General features: G+C 42.9%; 4 non-coding genes and 2 pseudogenes across 4 annotated transcripts in view; all 6 read left to right on the top strand.

Annotated features, from left to right (window-relative positions):
* Window positions 1-68, top strand: part of LOC125141648 — a 119-nt gene extending 51 nt beyond the window's left edge. Inside the window, exon 1 of the ribosomal RNA XR_007141073.1 lies at window positions 1-68. This exon is cut by the window's left edge and continues 51 nt beyond it. This is a non-coding gene — a ribosomal RNA (5S ribosomal RNA).
* A 188-nt stretch (window positions 69-256) lies between these two features.
* On the top strand, window positions 257-375 carry LOC125143229. Its single transcript, XR_007142675.1, has one exon. It is a non-coding gene; the product is annotated as a 5S ribosomal RNA (ribosomal RNA).
* Window positions 376-551: 176 nt separating this feature from the next.
* LOC125144468 lies at window positions 552-670 on the top strand (annotated as a pseudogene).
* Window positions 671-851: 181 nt separating this feature from the next.
* Window positions 852-960, top strand: LOC125144727 (annotated as a pseudogene).
* Window positions 961-7,027: 6,067 nt separating this feature from the next.
* On the top strand, window positions 7,028-7,146 carry LOC125143521. The gene has a single exon (XR_007142971.1). It is a non-coding gene; the product is annotated as a 5S ribosomal RNA (ribosomal RNA).
* A 184-nt stretch (window positions 7,147-7,330) lies between these two features.
* On the top strand, window positions 7,331-7,449 carry LOC125142926. Its single transcript, XR_007142369.1, has one exon. It is a non-coding gene; the product is annotated as a 5S ribosomal RNA (ribosomal RNA).
* The last annotated feature ends 51 nt before the right edge of the window (window positions 7,450-7,500 follow it).

A 7,500-nucleotide genomic window follows, 5' to 3' on the forward strand; every position in this document is an offset into this window, starting at 1 on the left:
CTAAGTAGAGTTGGGCCTGGTTAGTACTTGGGTAGGCGACTGCCTGGGAATACCAGGTGCTGTAAGCTTTTGACATAGGCATTCATTCACTTTACTATTTGAATTCTCTAACTACATCATCTTAATATTCATACCCTGTAGCTACTGTTTTGATAGAAAACAATAAATAAATAAATAAATAAATAAATAAATAAATAAATAAATAAAAAGAAAAAACAAACAATTTTTAAATGGGTTCCATTCCAACTTTCCTCTAGCTTACGGCCATTCCACTTTGAGAATGCCTGATTTCGTCTGATCTCGGAAGCTAATCAGAGTTGGGCCTGGTTAGTACTTGGGTAGGCGACTGCCTGGGAATACCAGGTGCCGTAAGCTTTTGACATAGGCATTCATTTACTTTACTATTTGAATTCTCTAACAACAACATCTTAATATTCATACCCTGAGCTAATGTTTTGATAGAAAACAATAAATAAATAAATAAATAAATAAATAAAAAAAATAGAAATAACGAACAATTTTTAAATGGGTTCCATTCCAACTTTCCTCTAGCTTACGGCCATTCCACTCTGTGAATGCCTGATCTTGTCTGATCTATGAAGCTAATCAGAGTCGGGCCTGGTTAGTACTTGGGTAGGCGACTGCCTGGGAATACCAGGTGCTGTAAGCTTTTGACATAGGCATTCATTTACTTTACTATTTGAATTCTCTAACAACAACATCTTTATATTCATACCCTGTAGCTAATGTTTTGATAGAAACAATAAATAAATAAATTAATAAATAAATAAATTTAAAAAAAGAAAGAAAAAAAACAATTTTTAAATGGGTTCCATTCCGACTTTCCTCTAGCTTACGGCCATTCCACTCTGAGAATGCCTGATCTCGGAAGCTAATCAGAGTCGGGCCTGCTTAGTACTTGGATAGGCGACTGTCTGGGAATACCAGGTGCTGTAAGCTTTTGACATAGGCATTCATTTACTTTACTATTTGAATTCTCTAACAACAACAACATCTTAATATTCATACCCTGTAGCTAATGTAGTTAAAGCCGTAACACTTCCCCCCTAAAAAGACAGAAACCGTTCTGTTTAACTCCTTTTGGAGCAACAACAAAACAAAACAAATAAAACCAGTTCTGTAAACAAAATGTAAGTTTAAGCCCGTGACAAAGCATCCGCCACCACATTCTCAGATCCCTTCTTATGACGTATCTCTAGATTATACGGCTGCACCATTAAAGCCCACCTCATCAAACGTTGATTGTGATTGTACATTTTGCTGAGAAAGACTAATGGATTGTGGTCCGTATAAACTATGACCGGATGCATACTGGCCCCCACATAAACATTAAAATGTTGTAATGCCAATAAGAGGGCTAAGGTCTCCTTCTCAATGGTTGAGTAGTTACGCTGATGACGATTAAACTTGGAAGAGAAATAGGATACGGGATGAGCTATTCCATCAGCACCCTCTTGTAGGAGAACAGCTCCTGCTCCGACATCACTGGAATCTACCTCCAGCTGGAACGCCCGATATACATCCGGAGCAGAAAGGACTGGAGCACTGCAAAGAAGAGATTTTGCAGACAGAAATGCCTGTTGACAGTCATTAGTCCAACTGAAATCAATCTTAGGACTACACAATTGAGTTAAAGGAGCAACAACACTCGAAAAGTTCTTGCAGAAACACCTGTAGTATCCGACCATTCCGAGGAATCTACGCAGCTCTCGCCTCGTAGTGGGCACCGAATACTCAAGAACAGCAGCCACTTTCACATCTAATGGTCGAACCTGCCCATTTCCCACCTGTTTCCCCAAGTACGTGACCGAAGCTCTAGCAAATTCGCACTTTTTTAAATTTAATGTAAGGGACGCTGCAGACAAACGACGGAACACTTCAAGCAAAATTGATAAGTGTTCAGCCCAGGTACACGAATAGATAACTACATCGTCCAGATAAACGTTACAGTTCGAGACATCACCCAAAACCATGGACATTAAACGATGAAACGTTGCTGGTGCATTTCGCAGGCCAAACGCCATCCGCGTATACTGGAGAAAGGAATCTGGGGTGACAAATGCGGAGATCTCAGAGGCACGCTCAGTTAAAGGCACCTGCCAGTAACCTTTTAGCAGGTCTAATTTTGTAATATACGTCGCCACACCCAGATTATCGATACAGTCATCGATACGCGGCAACGGAAAAGCATCAGGCACAGTTACCGAATTAACCTTTCTAAAATCTGTGCAAAAACGAAGCGATCCATCAGATTTAGGCACTAAAACACATGGCGAGCTCCAAGGGCTGGTACTTGGAACTGCAAAGCCATGTTGCCGAAGATAGGTCACCTCGCGTTTCATTTCTTCCCGTTTTCTTACCGGACAACGATATGCATGTTGTTTAATGGGTGATGCACTACCGACATTTATATCATGCGAAATGACATTAGTACCTGGAGGGACATCGTTAAACAAGTTCGGGAAACTATCCCACAATTTCTTAATGTCCTGTTGTTGTTCACTGGGCAAATAAGACAATTGAGTGGGAAGTGTTGACAAAACTTCTGAGTTTTTCAAATTTCCACCCCTTACAACCTCCATGGATACCTCCAATCCATCATCCATGTCATCTGTAGGCAGAGTTAGAGTAAGCAATGAAACACGCTCCCTTGAGTCAGTCACTGGCTCAAGTGAGGCAATATCAGCGGTCTCGCCCTTAACCTCAGAACGGCACAAATATGGCTTTAACATATTTACATGACATAAGCGGGTTTTTCGCCGCCGTTCAGGTGTATGAATGACATAATCCGTCTCACTGACCTTACTTTTAATCACATATGGACCAGAGAACCGCGCTGCAAAAGCCGACCCAGGAGTAGGAATTAATACTAAAACTCTCTCTCCTGGCAAAAAGTTACGTGCAACTGCCTTCTGATCAAAACAACGTTTCATTTTCTTTTGTGACCGAGCAAGAGCTTCTTTAGCTGCAGTACAGGCGGTGCCTAAACGTTCGCGAATACGAGAGACAAGATCCAGTACATTAGTCTTTTCCAAAGGACCTGTACAGAGAAATTCTTCCTTCAGCATTTTCAAAGGACCACGAACCTTATGACCAAACACTAACTCAGAAGGGCTAAATCCCAACGAATCTTGTCGTGCCTCGCGCACCGCAAATAACACAAAAGGAACTCCCTCTTCCCAATCGTTCCCCGTCTCTAGGCAATACTTGCGCAGACTTGATTTCAATGTCTGATGCCAACGTTCAAGAGCCCCCTGAGATTCAGGATGGTAGGCACTCGACACAACATGAGACACTCTTAGAGCTTTTAAAACATTACGGAAAACACGAGATAAAAAGTTGGAACCCTGATCTGTTTGGACAATCTTTGGGAGGCCAAAAGTCGTGAAGAATTTCATCAGAGCTTTGGTCACAGATTTGGCAGTTATACTCCTTAAAGGAATCGCTTCTGGAAACCGGGTAGCCACACACATGATAGTCAATAAATATTGACACCCAGACTTAGCACGAGGAAGTGGACCCACACAATCTACCAAAACACGCTCGAATGGCTCTCCTACAGCAGGGATAGGACAAAGAGGAGCAGGTGGTACCACCTGGTTAGGCTTTCCTCCGGTTTGGCAGACGTGACATGTTTGACAGTATTTAGAGACATCAGATTTTAAACCTGGCCAGAAAAAATGTTGAAGAACTCGATTATAGGTTTTATTAACTCCGAGGTGTCCAGACCAAGGATGATCATGAGCCAAACTTAGTACATGCTGTCGAAATTGTGAAGGAAGCACAATTTGATGCACCACATTCCAATCATCTACCTCCTCAGCATTACGTGGATGGTTCCATTTGCGCATCAGCACATCGTCACGCCAATAAAAATGTTGATTACATGGCGACAGTAGATTCCCGGCACTCGCACGACATTTTTGTAAGGTCACATCATTTTTCTGCGCATCAATCAGGGCTTCACGAGAAATTGACGCATCAGAAACAAAATCAGAGTACACTTGTGAACTCAGAGTCATCGTAGTAGCGGGCAAAGCTTCTGGAAGTGAATCATTTCCTAGAATCTCTGAGAAGGCAGTCTCACAAAGACTAACCTCCTCCTGAACGTCCCGTTTTGCTTGTGCTCGTGTCGTCACAGCACTTATAGAAAAAACATCAGGTAACATTTCAGCCAGCACATCAGACTGCGTCTCTCTGCTCGGAGCATCAGTTACCCTTACAACCGGCATGACTTTACCACCAGCAATATCGTTCCCCATTATAAAGTCAATACCTTTCACAGGTAGCGATGGGCGAACCGCGACTTCAAAACATCCAGATGCTAATTCGGAAGTTATCCATATGCGATGAAGAGGAACAGTTACAAACCCCATCTCAATACCCTGCACAATCGTGCTGGTTTCACAAGCAGAACTCCCAAAAAATCTAAAACATTTGACATTATGAAGGACTGAGATCCTCCAGTGTCACGCAAGATACGCACTGGTTTCCGACTTTCGACCCCATCTAAAGCTACGAATCCATCAAACACAAAAGGCTGGAAACAGGGATCAAGAGTAGAAGTAGTGCCGGATGTAGGGATGGTTTTTACTAAAACAGTACCGCGAGGTTGAACAGGCAGAGAATCCTGTCGCTCGCGTTTTCGTTTCAAGCTATGACATTCCGCCATCACATGTCCCATTTTGTGACAATAACTACACTCTTTACGAGCGTTTGCACTACTGGGAACCCATTTGCTTTTAGCATCTGAGACAATCTCATGTGGTGCAGTACCTCCAAAATCACTTGAACGCTTATAAAACACTGTTTTATGCATCAGAGCATATTCGTCTGCTAATACAGCAGCTTGCTGCACCGTACTGACTTTCTGTTCATTCAAGTACAGAGCAGTGCGCTCTGGAACACAGTTCTTGAATTCCTCAATCAGTATCAGCTCTCGCAAAGTAGTATAAGCTGTCACCTTACACGCTTTAATCCAGCGGTCAAACAACATTGCTTTCTCACGAGCAAACTCAACGAAAGTTTGAGACGCAGATTTTTTCGTGGTACGGAAACGTTGTCGGTAATGTTCCGGGACCAATTCATACGCCCTCAAAATCGCAGTCTTCACGCCATCATAATGAACGCTCTCTTCCAACGAAAGAGATGCACACACATCTTGGGCTTTACCGGTTAATTTACACTGCAACATCAGGGCCCAAACTTCAGTTGGCCACTTCAGAGCACTCGCGATACGTTCAAAAGCTTGAAAATAGGCTTCAACTTCTTTCTCACGGAACGGTGGAACGATTGCAATATTTTTAGCCACATCAAAATTTGGAGATGACTCAACTACAGACTCAGATACATGACCTGAGGGAACAGAGTGATTGGAGACAACATTTGGATTCAATGGACCAGCAGCTGCCTCAAAACGATCATTCAAACTAGTAGATGTTTTAGCAATCGTTTGCTTAGAGAGATCTTGAGCAGCCTGCAACTCCACCTGCCGAAGTCGCACTTTTGTGTCAGCATCAATTCGATACATTTCAATCTGACGTTTTAAATCATCTTGTCTCGCCTGAGCTCTATCCTGAGTCTCTAATTGTAGACGAGCTAAACGAACTTTTAAGCGCACATCCGCATTGATTTCAGGCGAAGCCCCGGAAGAAAGAGAACTCGGGTCGAATTTAGGCATGGAGAATGGTGGACCTACCGCGGCACTAACAGTCACAGGAGTAGACTGATCACCAACCGGAACTCGTGAGGGAGGACTTCCTGCAGCAGTTATCGCGGGACCCGCTGTCTCCACAGAAACAGTCTCCGTAGGAGGAAAAACCCCTGTCTCAATCAAAGCAGACATAATACAAGATTTGATTTCCGCTTTACGCTGTGTTTTCAAAATAGCAATCTCATAATGCTGAGCGATCAGAAACAAATCAGTTTTCCGACACACCTCTAACGCCTCAACACTAGGCTGATCTATGAATTTGTGAATGTCAAAAGTTGCCATCTTACACAATCGGGCGAAGCGAACACGCAAAAATCCACACAAACTCCGGTCCTACCTACCTAACCAGAAGCCCAACTATATCCTACTGCTAGTCTTCGGAGGGTACCGATTAAGAGATTTCTCTTCCCCTTCCCGGAATACCTCCAAACAAAATAAACTAAAATAACAAAGAAAACAACAAACAGTAAACCGTAGCCAGAACTGGCGCTAAGCACAGCCCCGTTGGCTTACTCTGACTCACCGGAGAATGTGTAGGACAAACTCAATGCGTGCGCACACGCAACACGTTAATTACTAACAGCTGAACTCTCGGGAAACGGTAACACAAGGCAAATCCGCAAATCCCGGACGAGCCCCCATTTATGTTACGAACCCCACTTTCAACACTGCTCGTAGGGGCGGGGCAAGTAACATAAAAAGGACACGCGAGTCAGAAAGGACAGTTTTATCAGTTTATTAATTCATTAACTGCACTCACGCATCACAGGCAACTAGTACTTCCCTAAACCATTCATGAACACACACAACACTGAACAAAAAGGAAAATATAATGGAAACCAAAAAGAACACAACGATCAGCAACACCTGGGCAAGACGCACACAAAGCTCAGTTCGGTACACAACGTCAACACAAATGTGACGCAAGAGAGGAAGAAAGAGCTTCCCTTCAGTGGGTGCTGCGCCCACTGGAAGCTAAGCCAGAGGTAGTGGCCCTGACCTGCTGACTGGAGTTCTGCGTGGTAATAGTGCAAACTCAGGCCCCCTCTTCGCTCGTTACTCTCCCCTTTTATTTCCACCCGATTATGAATGGCCGCAGGTGTGCAGGGGCGGAGCCTAACCTGGGAGAAAGAAAAAAGAAGAGACCAAGTCACATTGAAAACACCACACTAATGCGAGAATAAAGGCTTAAGCCGTAACAATAGAAAACAATAAATAAATAAATAAATAAATAAATAAATAAAAAGAAAAAACAAACAATTTTTAAATGGGTTCCATTCCAACTTTCCTCTGGCTTATGGCCATTCCACTCTGAGAATGCCCGATCTCGTCCGATCTCGGAAGCTAAGCAGAGTCGGGCCTGGTTAGTACTTGGGTAGGCGACTGCCTGGGAATACCGGGTGCTCTAAGATTTTGACATAGGCATTCATTTACTTTACAGTTTGAATTCTCTAACAACAACATCTTAATATTCATACCCTGTGGGTAATGTGTTGATAGAAAACAATCAATCAATCAATCAATAAATAAATAAATAAATAAATAAAAAGACAACAAAACCAATTTTTAAATGGGTTCCATTCCAACTTTCCTCTAGCTTATGGCCATTCCACTTTGAGAATGCCTGATCTCGTCTGATCTCGGAAACTAAACAGAGTCGGGCCTGGTTAGTACTTGGATAGGCGACTGTCTGGGAATACCAGGTGCTGTAAGCTTTTGACATAGGCATTCATTTACTTTACTATTTGAATTCTCTAACAACAACA

This window comes from Tachysurus fulvidraco, chromosome 6 (assembly GCF_022655615.1).
Source record: "Tachysurus fulvidraco isolate hzauxx_2018 chromosome 6, HZAU_PFXX_2.0, whole genome shotgun sequence".
Classification (NCBI taxonomy): domain Eukaryota; kingdom Metazoa; phylum Chordata; class Actinopteri; order Siluriformes; family Bagridae; genus Tachysurus; species Tachysurus fulvidraco.